The 15,758-nt window shown below is 43.0% G+C and overlaps 1 protein-coding gene across 1 annotated transcript in view; it reads right to left on the reverse strand.

The window, feature by feature from the left end:
* The window catches only part of Cd207 (CD207 molecule), a 37,834-nt gene extending 23,226 nt beyond the window's left edge, over nucleotides 1-14,608 (reverse strand). The window contains exons 1-2 of the mRNA XM_019205341.1: nucleotides 14,545-14,608; nucleotides 13,483-13,598 (exon numbers count right to left, since the gene is read on the reverse strand). The gene's annotated coding sequence lies outside the window, so the exon portion shown is untranslated. The remainder of the gene's footprint in view (nucleotides 1-13,482; nucleotides 13,599-14,544) is intronic.
* Nucleotides 14,609-15,758: the final 1,150 nt, after the last annotated feature.

Genomic DNA, 15,758 nt, shown 5'->3' on the forward strand with positions numbered 1-15,758 from the left:
AAAAAAAAAAAAAAAAAAAAAAAAAAAGAAGAAGAAGAAGAAGAAAGTTAAGTAGAGGTGTGAAAGATTAAACAAAAAGGCCCACATGAAACTTCCAGAGAGGAAGCTTGTCAGAGAAGGAGGAGAGATGCAGGGGAGGAAGAGTTTTAAAAGGGGTTCTCAGGCAGGGGATTTAGCTCAATGGTTCCACCACTGCCTGCCTCGCAAGCACAAGGTCCTGAGTTCGATCCCTGGTACCAAAAATAAATAAATTAAAATTAAAATTAAAAGGGCTTCTCCCTTCTCCATTGTTGCTGAGAATGCAGACTTGTGCAACCACTGTGGAAATCACTATGGAGATACTTCAAAGAACTAGGACTAGAGATTTCATTTGACTCAGCTCTCCCTCTGCTGGGTATCTTCCTAAAAGAATTAAAAGAATCACACCAGAGTGATACATGCTAACCCATGTTTATAGCAGCACAGTTTGTAATAGCTGAAACTTGGAAACAGCTCAATTGCCCATCAACTGGGGATAAAGATGTAGCTTTTCTATAAAGTGGAATACTACTCAGCCATAAAGAATGGGAAACTAGAGTCATTCATAGCAAAATGGATGCATATTGAGGCCATACTCTTAAGTGAAATAAATAGGACACATGTAAATACCAAATAGTTTCTCTGGTGTGAAAAACTAAAAGTGTAAATAAGGTTCAAACTGTATAATTGATAATGTGAAATAGGAAGAAAAGGGCCAAAGAGTAGGGGAAGTGGGAAGGATAGGGGAAAGGAAAAAAGGGGAAAGAAAAAGTATGAGAAAAGGAAAAAATGGAAAAAAGTATTTGAAAATAGGGAAGGGTGGAAGGGGGAGAAGGGAGGCCAGAGGGGTGGGGAAAAAATAAGAGCCAAGATACATCATGTAAAGGTACAAGATCCCATGATGAATGTAACTGTACTGTATACCTAAAAAGTACCAATAAATTTAATGGAAAAATATTTTTAAACAAAAATTTAAAAATAACAAAAAGAGGTTCTCCTCTTGAGTAACAGAGATGTATTAGTCCAGGTCCTCTGAGAGACAGAGGCCAAGGTAGGATTTACATGCACAATAGATTTAGTAGAGGAGATGCCTGTGAAGAGAAATATGAAGGCGTCTGGGGGAGGCTGGGAGAGCGGTTAGACCAGAACGCCAGGAAAGGAGGGCGGGGAGAAGTTGGCAGAAGCATCCATCTTAGGCTACCCTTTGTCTAAGAAGTGATAAGCGAGACTAATGGGGCATCCTCAAGCCAAAGTCACCGATCAAAGGAATGTCATGCTCCTGGAGTGTCCCCTTAGCTTCCTGCCGTAGCGTCCTCACTGCATTCTGCCATGGCTGGGAAGCAGGCCAGACTTGCAGACTGATCTATCCATTTCTTGTCTTTCTTTTTAAATCCGTCATTAAATAAAGATGGTGCCATTGTAGAGTTCACTTCTCAATAACCAACAGGAAGAGGGTGGAATCCAGTAACAAATCCCAGCCATTGCCCACTGGCTTTATTTCATCACACCCATGCTCTACCCCTCTGGTACCCGTAGGTGGTGCTATCACCTCTGCCTGGGCACGAAAGACGTCCCCGCTGCTTTGAGTTGTTCCCACTATGTGTGAGAATCCTGTTCTCAGTGGATGTTTGTAGAACTGGGTGATAGTGGTAATGAAATTCTGGCCTTAATAAATATGACTAGTGATGCTGATAATCTTATCCCTATCTTTCATTCCCTAGCCAAACTCATGAGACTTGAGCATTGCCAGATTCTTTAAAACAGCGATTCTTTAAAACAGCGATTCTTTTAACAGAGAAATTCTGTGAACATGGAAGGCAGACAACCTCTGGCCTTGTCCTGGAGGAACAGATGAAGATAATCACGTATGGCCTGTAGGACCTCACCAGAGAGACTATTAAATACACCATACCCTGACCAGTTCAGCCTGCAACTCCCAGAAATGCCAGGTTCCCCATGATAAAGTGACAACTCCTCACACAAGAGTCAGGCAGCATGGGGCCCAGGCTTCCCCCACTCCACCAAAGCTGTTTTTCTCATGGTCATGGTGATCTTTTTTCCCAAAAATTCAAAAGCATTTTCCTATCTTTAGCATTTCTTACCTCTTTCCAGCATTCTTTTCTTCTCTTAGCCTCCAGAAAGGCCCTTGGACCATCGAGGCCCCACATGCCTCTTCTAGCCTCTGGCTGCCCCTGCTCAGATACCTTCATGGGTTCATCTTCTCTCATGGCTCCCCATTTGTAGCCAATGGCTCCCATCTTGTAGGTCTGCACCTGACACTCCTCCTTGTTCTCCATCCATATTCTCTCCAGACATCTCCTTCCTCCTACCTCCCTCCACGATTCTTTTTAAATCTGAGTCCGTCAATCAGACTCGTGAATCTTGGTGCTAATTCTCCTCTTCACTTGCTGTCACACAGACCACACCCCCAAAAGTCACATATCCAAACCTGAACCAAACCTGGTCATCGGCTCCTGTGTCTGCTCCAGCCACCAAGTCAGAGACTGGGCCTCTGTTTCAGTCACCAAAGTCAGAAACAAGTACCATCTTGACTCCTGGATTTGTTCTCTAAGGCTGCTATAACAAACAAGGTGACTTAAAACAATAGAAATTTATTCTCTTAGAGTTCAGAAGGCCAGAAGTCTGAAACCAAGGCATCCAGAGGTTCTAGAGGAGGGTCCTTCCTTGCCACTTTCAGCTTCTGGAGGTCCGGTGTTTCTTGGCTTGTGGTTCCCTGAATCCAATCTCTCCCTCCATCTCCACATGACTCTTCTCTCTCTCCCTTTTCCTTATCAAGAAGGCTTTCATTTAATTTAGGGCCCACCCTAATTAGATCTCATCTCCTCTTTATCTTTACCTTAACTATCTAAACAAAGACCAGATTTCCAAGTGAAGTCACATTCTAAGGTTCTGGGTAGAACTGAATTTGAAGGGATGCTATTCAACCACTGCAGCTCCTCCTTTGCCCCACCATTTAACTTACCTGATTCTGCACATTTAATTTCTCTCAAATCCACCTACACCTCTCCATCCTGACGGTCAGGCCATTCCCTTGATCATGGCCCCTAATCCAGGTCTCCCCAACCCCAGCCTTGCCTTCTATGCCCTCATCACGCAGCAATCAGATGAATTATTCCAAACAGATCAAACTCTTTTCCTGACCAGTCTGACAAAATTTTTTGTGATGTGGCTGGTTAGCCCTGTTCCCATTTGGGAGTCATAAAAACTGAAGCACAGAGAGGTTAGGCAATCACGCAAAGTTACAAAGTGATTAAGTGGCAAATCTCATATTCTGACTCAGACAGCCTGGCTCCAGGGTCCACTCTAAACCCTTGTGCCACACTCACATATTTATAGGAACAAATGAATTTGTGGTTTAATTAGGTAATGTTAAGTGGAACCACCGTGACCCAGAGAAGTTAGCTAACATTCCCTGAGGTCACCTAGTAAGATCAGAACTTTGAGTCAAGTCTTAAACTTTGACATGAGTCTTGACCTCAGGCTTCTAGACCTAGAGTTGTTCTGAACCCCACAGAAAGATCCACTATGCTACTACAGAGGTAGGGTTCTCAGGAGAGCACCCAAGACAAGGGGTGCTGTCCCGTCCAGAAGGTATCGTAATAGTTAGAACAGAAGTCTTCTGCCACAGAGGAGAGAACCTGGAGAAAATCTCCTGGATCTCCTCAGTGATGCAGCACCACTCATGACATCCTGACAGCAGCAAAGAAAAAATGAACTCATTCAAATCTCAATCTGATCAAGCCTTTAAATCTAATTGCCAGATTGAAGGAAATACAAAGCTAGGTTGTGGTGGCAGATGCCAGTAATCTCCGCTACTTGGGAGGCTGAAGCAGCAAGATCATAAGCTTGAGGCCAGTCCAGATAATTTGGCAAGACCCTTTCTCAAATAAAGTTAAGAATGGATATCAATATGGAAAATTCTCAAAAAACTGAGAATAGAAATTTCATTTGACTCAGCTACTCTGCTTCTAGGTATCTTCCTGAAAGAGTTAAAGTCATTAGATTACAGTGATACATACCCATGTTTATAGCAGCACAATTTATAATAGCTAAATCTTGGTAATGGCCTATCAACAAATGAGTGGATAAGAAAATGTGGCATTTGGCCAGGGATTTAGCTCAGTGGCTCCAAGCCTGCCTTGCAAGCACAAGGTCCTGAGTTTGATCCCTGGAACCACAAAAAAAGGAAGAAAAAAAAAAGAAAATGTGATATTTATACACAAAGGAGTACTACTGTGCTGTAAAGACGGATAAACTTTAGGCATTCATAGGTAAATGAGTTCACAGTATTAGGTGAAATAAGTCAGACACATGAGCTTAAATATCACATAGTTTCTCTTCTATGAAAGCCCACCACATCCTAGGCTAGTGAACAGGATCCTATGTTCAAATAGACTAATTAATTCATGACCAAAGGCCACTGCCTCCAATTTTGCATGTATAAAAAGTTAAGCCACAGAAACCAACATTTCAAAGTGGCTAGATTTAGGGATGCACTTTAGTCCATCCAAGCTGCTATTTAAAAAAAAAAAAAAAAAAACACTTTAGACTGGGTGGCTTACAAACAACAGACATTTATCTGTCATAATTTTAGAGGTTTAGGAGTCCAATGCATCTATAATGTTGATGTCTTCTGAAGCCCACTCCCTGGCTCACAGACAGCAAGCCCTCTTCCCCAAGTCCTCACATGGTGGAAGGGGTCAGGGAAATCTCTGAGATCCCTTTTACAAGGGCACTAATCTCATTCATGAAGTCTCTACTCTTGTGATCTAATCACTTCCATGAGGCTCTACTCCTTAATATTATCACACTGGGAACTAGATTTCAACACATCAATCTGGCCAGACACGAACATTCAGTCTACTTCAAGATGAGTCAGTATCCTCTGACTTCTCCTCTGTGGCTGCTCTTTTCCTAGAATAGTCCCTAACCAGGGGATGCCCATCTCATGAGAGAGAAGAGTGGGTTGGGAAAGGCTTCTCATCCTGCCAAAGCCCACCTTCTCCAACACAGTCGGTATTGCTGTTATCATATTTCATCTGTTCGGTAGGCCGTAATGACTGTTCTCCTCTATTAGCAAGCGCAGTAAGGAAACAGTGCCCCAGAATCTGGAAGGGCCTAATTCTCATCAACCAGACAAGATGTAAGATTGGAAGCTGGAGAAAGGCCACGAAGCCTGAACCATTGCAGAGACCGAAACAGACACACAGAGCTGACCCTCCTCCCTTCCCTGGGACCTACTGCATAGGCGAAATCCAGCTCCACAGATTCTACAAAGACTTCCTCTGGTGCTTCTGGATCCCCCTGTAGCTGGCTTATGTTTTATACCCATAGTTATTCTTGTATGCCTCACCTTGAGTCTTTTTTTGCCATGTCCGACTCCCCTACAGAAGTTCAAAATGGCCTCTGGTCATTATAAGGAGCACAATGTCTTCAGGATACAGGGTAGCCTGGGGTGGGAGCAGCCACTGTCCACAACAGCAAGGTGGATGTTTTGTCCGCCTTGTACCCTCAAGACTCAACAAGTATTTCGGGAACAGAAGACGTACTTGGTTCCCGGTTCTAACAGGCCTCAGCCCCACCCCTGCCATTACCTGGGGATGGACTAGGATCAGTGAGAGTAGAGCCTGCCCTGGGTCCTTACGACGCTCATAAGCATACAGGCAATTGTAGTCAGAGAAATGAGACACGCAACCAGCTTCCCGGGCTTGGCCTCAGAAACACCCCTCCCCCACCCTACCCCAGGCCCCTGTCCAACACTATGCTGGACTCCGGAGGCCAGAGGGTCTTGGGCCACCGCCGCCTGTGCATGGAAGTCGGACCTGAGCGGAACCTCCTTTGCGTGGTAAATTCTAGACCAGCAGGGGGCAGCACGAGCCCGCTTCCCCGGAGGTAGCCGGCGGGACCGTGGGCGCAAGGATCCAGCAGATACTGGACCGGATTGGCCAACCAAGAAAAGAGGGCTGTCTTCGGAGGATATTACCCGCAACGCCTGGGACGTGGTATTAGTGCGTAGGCCCGGCACACAGCGCGCTGCCCCGGACACAGGGATAGAGACTTACCTACACCCTGCTCCGCCAATGCGTAATGGCAAGGGGACGCCTGGCGCTTCTATCAAGGAAACAGACTGCCGGGACTGTGCGACTGGGGAAGTCACCTAAACTATCTGAGCTTCTACTTCCTCCTCTTTTAAATAGGGCAGTAGCACCCACCTCACTGGGTCGTTATGAAGCTTATAAGTATACAGGTGCTTAATAAATGTTAATCCATACAGCGCTTTTCTAGTGGCATTACAATTGCCTGTCTATGTGCTCTCTCCCTGTACAGATTTCTTTAAGCAGCTAGGGAGATCTTTAGGATCTTTACCCAGAAGGAAAATTCTGCGCCGCATGGTGTCCCCTTGGTAGACAGCGACTGTCCACCATCTCGGCATTGCCAGCGCCACCACCAACTCTGATCAAAGTAACTGCTCCATGGGCCGGGGTGAAGAAACAGAGCTGAACTAAGACGAAGTTCTGCAGGTTCCACCCTGACCCCTCAAGAGCCCCTGGTTCCGATCTCAGGCCCACTCAGCCATTTGGACCCGGTGGGGACTCCCTCAGACTCCAGCCCCACGGAGCCTGGTGGAGCCACGCCTTGCTGTGTGAAAGTTAGGTCTGTCTGCTCTCTCCAGCCCCATGGCCCTTCCAGTTGCCCACCAGGTGTTCCTTCCACCTGAGAGAGCTTGGCCTGGGTCCCCATCCACTTTGGGGTCTGTGCTGGTGACTGTCACTGAGCTGACCATTCTGGTAGGAGAAAGAGGACAGCACTCCTTCCTATTACCCTTCCTCCACTCTCCCTCTAAGAAAACAAGTTGGAAGCTCAACGCAGTTGCCCCAGTCTTCAGCCTGTGTGGATTCTGCTCACTGCACAGCCCCCTCAGGCCTGGCCCAAAGGGGAATGGGATGGGATCTCCCCCAGGGAGGTAGGGAAAGAGATTGCTGGAGAAGAAAAGTCTTCTTGACAGGTGGGGATGTGTAATCCTGGGGATCCTTCCCTAGACACTCCATATGGCTGGCCTGAGAGCAGAGAGCCCTGGGCACTATCTTTTCTCTTGTGATCCAGCAGCAGGGCCATGTCTAACCCATGCAGCACTTCTGGGAGAATTATCTTATGCTAGTTTTTCCAGTCTTCATCTGCCTTCTGAGCCAGGCAACCTCGTCAAATATACCATCTGCTCAACTGTGTGTAGCTGAACCTGCATTCTTCCAGGCCTAAGGGAAGTAAAATGTGAATGAATCGATGATCAGAAAAATATCTACTTGCCCACCTCTGTACTCTGGGGCCTTGGTGGGAGAGGGAGGCATCGATGTTCCCATGAGAAAATAATATGTCTTACACCTGTCGGTGGACTCAGAGCTCCCAAGGCTCTGCCTCAGGGCCTGATGGGATCTTCAGGGCAGGTTCAGAAAGCTAGCGGTCTCCTTCCCAGATGTCTGGCACATACTGACCAAGGTGGTTTACCACTCATCTGTGCTCAGCTCTGTCTCTTGCAAACTGTCCTTACTATCTACATCCAATTTGAACACATCTTCCTCTTTCTAAATTTGGGGACTTTTCTTGGGGAAGCCTTCCTTCTTCCTAAACTCCTGTCCCTGACTCCCTGGTTTCCATTAGAGACTAGAGGACACTGCCACTGTTTTATGTGGCCAAATAGTATCTTCAAATGTGTGTCCTCAAAAAAAAAAAAATGTAAAAAAAAAAAATGGGCCAGGGATTTAGCTCAGCGGTTTGGTGGCCTGCCTTGCAAGCCCAAGGGCCCAAGTTCAACCCCCAGTACCAAAAAAAAAAAAGAAAATGTGTGTCCTCAAAAAAAAAAAAATGTAAAAAAAAAAAAAAAAAAAAAAAGCAAATGTGTGTCCTCAACTAAAGACCCCACTTCTGGGAATGTAAAGAAATTCTGAAGCCAGGTCAGCTGGGTCCCTGTAGTTCCACCTACTCAGGAGGCTGAGGCTTGAAAGTTCAAGACCATCCTGGGGAACGTAATAAGACCTCTATTATTTTTTAAATTCCAACTCATGTGCAAAGTTGTATGTTCAAGTATGGTTATGGGAGCATGCAGCTGATAAAAATTTTTCAAGACATTTAAGTGGAGAAGAGAGAACTGGAAAATAATGTAAAGTCAGATTCCTTATAGGTTTAAAAAAAATAGAGGACTATGTATGGCTAAATGCATAGATTTGGGAAAGCCAAAAAGCCAATAGGCATGTGTGGGGGAGGGATGATAAAGAAATCAGAAACATGGAAATTAAATAGCTAACAATACATTCCCTGATGCTGAGTTACTGGGAGAAAAGGGAGAGTGGGAAAATACCAAGTTGAGGATGGTGGGGATGTTGGCACATGCAGGCTGGGACAATCCTTCTGGACACAGAGCTGGCAGTGTTAAGCAAGAAACTAACGTTTTTTACACTGTTCGATCCAGAATTCTATAGCTGCCTATAGATCACAAAGATACTCTTCCCATGGGTGCTTAAGGAAACCTGCACAGGATTTTTGTTGTGATTTATTTTAGGTGGCAGGTAAGTCTTTGAGCCACCTAACAGCCCTTTCTTGGAAGAGAAGTAAGATGAAGTAAACACAAATTATGGAGAGCTATACAGCAGGTAGAGCAATAGGGCTGGATCTTTAAAAATGTAAAGTTCTTCTTCTCTCCTTTCCACTCCTCTTTTTTCTCTCCTTTTCTCTCCTCTTCTCTCCTCTCCTCTCTTCTCTTTTTCTCTCTTCCCTTCCTGAAGACTCCACCCAGAAGCTAGTAGGTGGGGCATCCCTACAATGGAGGTTGCCATGGAGAGCTAGTGTGGGTGTTGGGATCCAAGCAAGGGGACTTCTGCAGTGTCAGAGCTAGATGTCCAATCTCGAATGGGTGAAAATGAATTCATAATGGGACAAGGAGACAACAGAAATCTCATTGTATAATAGGAGACTGTAAAATAAACATAATGAAAATAATTAGAAGCCAGGTTTCTCATTGTCAGAGAAGGAAGTTGTAAAACTAGGGGAAAAAAGAAAATGAGAAAGAGCCTTGTGTTTGGATTGGAAATGGACTTACTAGTGTGAATGTATGAGTCTCAATAAATATAAATGCAAATGTGTATAAATACATAAATACATTCTCTGGCTCTGTCCACTGAGAGGATCTCAGAGCTATAATCCTTAATACAAATGACCCTAAGTAGGCTACAGATCTCATAACTTCTAAGTAACATTATCTACTAAAAGAACCAAGAGTCCCTGGGGGTGGGGGTGATAAATGGCTGACTCCAAAGCTAAAGCATGGGAAACTATAAGGTGAAATTGCTATATCTTGTGCTAGAAAGTAAGGAAATACTCAAAGAATGACAGAGAAATAACAAAAGAAAACAGGAAACTCTGACAAGAGTACCAAGACAACTCAATGGAGAAACAAAGCAGTCTTTGTTTAAAGTAATGCTGAAATCTCCAGATATCCACAAGCAAAACAATGAAGTTGGATCCATACATCATAAACATTAACTCAAAACAAATCAAGGACCTAAATGTAAGAAAACAAAAGCTATAAAACTCTTAGGAGAGTATATATTAAATCTTAATAGCATGAGATTTGATAATGGCTTTCTACATATATCAAAAGCACAAACAATAAAAGAAAATAAATTGGATTTTGTAAGACATTTTTGTGTTTCAAAGAACAGTATTGAAGGGCCAGGGATTTAGCTCAGTGGTTCTGCTGCCTTGCAAGTGCAAGAACCTGAGTTTGATCCCTGGTGACCCCCCCAAAAAAAACAGTATTGAGAAAAGTGAAGAGAGAGGCATGGTGGATATATTCCCGCATACTAAAAGGTTAAGGCAGGATCACAAATTCAAGCCCAACCTGGGAAATTTTGTAAGACCTAAAAAGGAGTGGAGATATAGCTCAATGTGAAGGCCCTTGGTTCAATCCCCTCTGTTCAACAATCCCCAATGCCAGGGGTGAGTGAGGGAAGGGAGGAAATAATCTGCAGATTGAGATAAGATATAATCTACAGAATGAGAAAAAACACTTATTAATCATGTAATGGCTAAGGGGCTTGTATCTATAATATATTTGTTTAAAGCTCAAATAACATGAAGACAATCCAATAGAAAAGTGGGCAAGGGATGAACAGACATTCTTCACAGATGTACAAATGGTTGATAATGCATAAAAAGATGGTCAACATGAAATGCAAGTTAAAACCACGATGAGAGGCCAAAGATTCAGCTCAGTAGTGCAATGCCTGCCTTGCAAGCACAAGGTCCTGAGTTTGATCCCCAGTACCAAAAAAAAAAAAAAATTATAACAAAATACCACTTTATATTCTAGAATGGCTATAATCAAAAACACAGATAATGGCAAATGTTGGTGAAGATGTGGAGAAATTGGAACCTTTATTCACTGCTAAGGGAAAATGTAAAGTGATACAGTCACTTTGGAAAAAAGAGTAGCATACTGAGAGCAGTTAACATATAGTTACACACCCCAGAGAAATGAAGCATATAGCCATACAAAAACTTTTACAATGACTTTCATGAGTACATTATTTTAATAGCCAAACTTCCAATCCAAATGTCTATCAACTCACAGATAAATATAAAATGTAATGTGCCCACACAGTAGAATATTATGTAGCCATAAACAGAATGAAGTACTAATAGTACTACAATATAAATGAACCTTGAGAACCAGAGATTTAGCTCAGTGGCACTATGCCTGCCTTGAAAGCGCAAGGTCCTGAGTTAGATTCCTGGTACAAGAAAGAAGGAAAGAAGAAAGAGAGAAAGAAAGAAAATAAATGAAACTTGAAAGCATTTGTGCTAAGTGAAAGAGGCTAATTACAAAAGGCCATCTATTATGTAATTCCATTTATATGAAATGTTTAGAAATGGCAAAACTATAAAGATAGCATATAAATTAAGTTACCCAAGGATAGAAGGTATGGGAAGGGTGAAAGATGTTAGCTAAAGTGTACAAGGCTTATTTCTGAGAGGATGAAAATGTTTTAAAATTTTAGAGATGGTTGTACTACTCAGTGGATATACCAAAGACCACTGAATAGTGCAGTTTAATTAGGTTAATTATATGATATGTAAATTATATCTCAACAGAGCTTTTACCAAAAAATGACAAAGAAAACATCTTAAAGGAACTCCCAAATTTGGGACAATAAAATGAGCAATGACAATAACAAGTTATAACCATTAAAGAGTAACCCATTTGTTGATACCAAAATAAACAACACATAGTATGATGAGAAGCAGGATGTATACATGGTCTCAAAGGTCCTTCTTATAAAATACTTGTTAATTATAAAGGAAAACATAATTACTTGACAGGGAGAAACTTGGCAGACACCATCTTACTCACTAATCGAAGTTAGCAGCAGTGGGATAAAATCAAGTCCCAGCTAAGAGGATACAATGAGAAGAATTCAGCAGAACTCTGGGTGCATAATGTAAACTGAATCATTAGGAAACACCAGACAAATCCACACAGAGAGATACTGTACATAAAAACTGGCCCTGAAACTCAGGTAAAGCCTAAAACTGTCGCAAATGGAATGAGACTAAAGAGACTGGCAACTAAATACAAAACATAATTTCTATTGGATATTTTTGATAGTAAGGAACACTTTCTTAACCACTGGCAAGATTTCATGAGAGCTGAGGATTCGATGGTGATAGTGTTAATTTTCTGATATTGATGATTGCATTGTGATTATGAGGGAGAATATCCTTCCTTGTTAGAAATACAGAAAAAAGCATTATGTCAGCAATTTATCTTCAAATCAGTCAGGAAACCCAGAAGGGAGCTTTTCTGTAAATTTTAAACTGTTTAAAATAAAAGAAACTATCATGTATACAAAATAAGTGGCCTATATTCTTCAAAATATCCCTTGTAAAAACAAAGTAAACTGTTTCAGCTGTAGCAGATTAACAAAACCTTGAAAATTAAACGCAATGAATGATACTGGACTAAATCCTGTCCAGAAAAAAATATAATGATAAAGAGAACATTACAGGGGCAATTAGCATGAAATCTGAAGATTATGTCATGGCGTGGTGTCAGTGTTAAATTTCCTGATTCGATCATTGCATTGTGGCCATGTAGGCAAAGATCCTCCTCCTAGGAAATACACACTAAATTATTTAAGAGGCAGGATGTCTGCAACTCACTCTCAAATGCCTCATAATGATAATTTCATAAAAATGTGAAGAAAGGAAATGATAAATCAAATTGAGCTAAATTTGTCCATAAATTTGAAATTGTTTTAAAAATAATGTTGCAATATTAAAAACAAAATGAAATATAAAACGCAGTACTATATAATTAAAGGCACATGCACACAAAACAATGCATATTTTACAAGAACACACAACAGCAACAAAAACAGAGTTAACTCTACTCAATGGATTGGCTGGTAAAGCAGCAGGGAGGAAGAGAATGGGAGTATTTAGGCAGAAGAAAATAAATACACAACTGTTTTTGAAAGAGTCTGGTAGAAAACCTCCAAATGTCATATTTCACACTTCTGAGTAATGCAGTATGATAGAGACAGAGGCAAGCATAAAGAAAGGTTTTATATTTTTCTTTATACTTTGGCATTGTTTCCATTTTATGATAGTAATACGTTTATATATATGTATGCAATTTCTAAAGCAGAGAGAAAATGGTGAACATCCCTATAATTTACCTTACCCAATGATTTAAAATGAAATAAAGTTCTGTCCACTAAGTAAGAAGAACGCAGCCTACTGTTGTCTTGAAAAAAACAAAGTGGGTGGGAGACAGCTCAGTGGGAGGGCATTTACCTGAGATGCACAAGGCCCAGAGTTCATATCCCAGTGGGTGGGGGGAATAAAGGTAATTTGCAGAGTAGCAGGGATAGTAAGAATCATCATTGCTAAAAACATAGTTTACATATACAACCTTATAACTATGAGCCATGCTTCTCCTGGAAGGAGGACTTATGTTACCTTACAATTTTAAATAATCATGTAATGCATGAATATATTCTCATTATGGCTAAGGCCAAATAACATATGCACTATCATTTTAAAAATATGCTATTGTTTAGAGAAAGGATTAAGTACAATTCGTAGTTTTAAATAAGGAAATGTAAACCCTCTTTGGACCAATCACAATGTACAACAATAATGATCATGTAATCGTGCTTCTATTAATAAAGCAACCTTTTAAAATAACACAAATGCCCAATGGCGAAGTTAGCAGTTTCCAATAGCCTTGACCTGGATGCTGAGAGTTTCTCCTTCCGGGCCTTTCCCACCTGTACTCATGCTCTGAAAATGCACCTCTCCAAACTCAGCATACTCCAAGGCCACTGCACACAAGTTTCCGCCGTCCCGTTGGGCATCTCTGGTATCACCTTCCCTATGAAGCCTTACCTTTCTCCAGGCAGAAAATGAACTCCACCCTCGTGCTTCCATTGCCTCTTCCCTCTCCTTCAAGGGCTGGCCACTTTGCGCAGTAATTTCTGTTTCCTGGTCGGTCTCTGAAAAGGCTTGGGGTGCAAAGAAAGTGTCTTAAGGCGAGGACTAATTGTTTACATCTACACATTCCAGACGCTTAACACCACGCTGCGCCCATCACGCTGCGCCTAAGACTGCAAAATAAATGCCCGCGAAAATTGCTTTGGAAAGCAGTTTGGCAATATATTAGCAGAAATGAAAATGTCCCTATCCTGTTGAACCAGTAAGGATCCTAAAGAAATAATCCTCCCCAAGGAGAAATCTGTATATTTGAAGATAATCGGTTTGCGCATTTATTTTTCAAAATCTGAAAACGCCTGAACATCTGACAATTGAATGGTTTAAGAAATAATACGTCAAAACATAATAGCAAACGAATCTGCCGTTTAAAAGTGTATTTCTCAGGATCATAGCACGTAGCAAATATTTTTCTTCATAACAAATATTTAGGTATGACTTCACGTAGAAGAGTCTGAATACAAAAATCAAGTTCACAAGCGCTAAAATTATACAAAATCAGGAAGCACGTAAAAAAATGACTAAAGTGGTCTTTTGGAAGAGAACGCTGGAATTTTTTTTTTCTGCTTTTAATTCTATCATTGTTTTAAATGCATGAACAGTGGTTGGAAGCAACTTTAAGAGGGGTCTCAATATTGTTTATATGGCTTAAAATCAGAGAGAAGAGTGTATTTTCATGGAGAGGAACGCATTTCTAATGGAGGTATTTCTGGTACCTGACCGGCAAGTGGGCACTGAGGCCCGGGAGTGGCAGTCTCAGCTTCTCTCAATGCAAAGCCACAGCTACCAAGTCCAGTTGGACCAAAGTACATAAAGGGGGCCCCTCACGACGCGTTAGTTCGGTAATAGCGATACCGGGCAGGCTGGAAGGAGGCGAACACTGGTTAGTTGAGTGAATGAGTTTTCTCCCTTTGTAGTGGTTTCCCGGGCAGCCACCTCCAGTGCCCCAGCAACACCCACCTAATAGACGGATTCGGGGAGATTTTCGGGGAAGCGGCCGCCCCGGCTGCGCTTTGTTCGGGAGGCGCGTGATCTCCCAATTTCCGGCCCCGCCCCTTCCCACTCGGCGCCCCACCCCACCCCAGATCTAGGTCTTGGCCTCTGTGCCTCCAGACTTCGCGCCTTCTTCCATTGCTCGCCCGCCTTCCTTCTCCCGTCGCTTTCCCTTCCTGCTCTCGTAGAGCTCACCCCATCCCCCTCCCATCACCATCTCCCCCAAAATTTGCAAACTTCACCCCTGAGAGGCGGACTCTTAGGTTCTCCTGAAAAATCAGCCTGGCCCATTCCAGGCGTCTGAGGTGTCGAGGAGGCTAAGCCGCAAGCCTCTGCGGTAGGGGTCCATTTCTCTGGGCAGCATCCTTGGGAAGGCGAAGGCTGAAGCTGGGGACCGGAGAGGAGAGTCCCCGGGCAGCAGGACGAAGAGTGGGGACGCGGGAGATGGCGACTGGGGCGGGGCCACCTCCACCCAGAGGCCCGAGAGCGCTCTTCTGTCCATCTGCTTTCTGGGTCTTTTCCTAAATCATTCACCTTGGCGGAGACTTCAGAGTGGAACACACACTTCACGTCCCACAATCTCCCTAAGTTTGTTTCCTTGAGTATCCAAGACCTCCTTAAGAGACAGGAAGCGGGAGCTCAAGTAACAATGAATAAACTGTCCTAAAAAAGAGTCCGGGGCTTGCAGAGCGACACACTTCTCTCTTTAGGAAAAAGGCTGTCTCGCTCAGCTCCCCTTGCAGATCTCTCTCCGCCCAAGCACAGAAGCACAGAGGGGTAGCGTTACGATTATTTTTACACAAGTAGTATCACAACCCCTGATTTGTTCCGCCGGGATATCACCGATGCCAGGGGAAGGGAGATTTGTTCTTAACCAAAAACTCAACAACAAAAAAGCAAAACAAAACCTCCTTTGCACTCTTTGGTGCCTTTTGTTGGACTGTGGTACCTATTGTTGCTTGCCGAGAGGTGCTTTACCTTGCTAGAAAACAGGTGGTTTAGAAATAAAGGACACGGGATTAAAATCTCAAAGAGCAGTATGTATAAACTGTTCTGCGGGTCCGCTGCCCGACCCCGGAACTCGGACACCTTCCTTGAAACTGTCTCAAACTCGCATCGGAGTTCATCTCCTCTTCGGCCAGTTCCTTGGCCAAGCTCCAGGGTGGGCGACGCCCTTGCCC

Source organism: Fukomys damarensis, unplaced genomic scaffold, assembly GCF_012274545.1.
Source record: "Fukomys damarensis isolate Sample0158 unplaced genomic scaffold, DMR_v1.0_HiC HiC_scaffold_2, whole genome shotgun sequence".
Classification (NCBI taxonomy): Eukaryota; Metazoa; Chordata; class Mammalia; order Rodentia; family Bathyergidae; genus Fukomys; species Fukomys damarensis.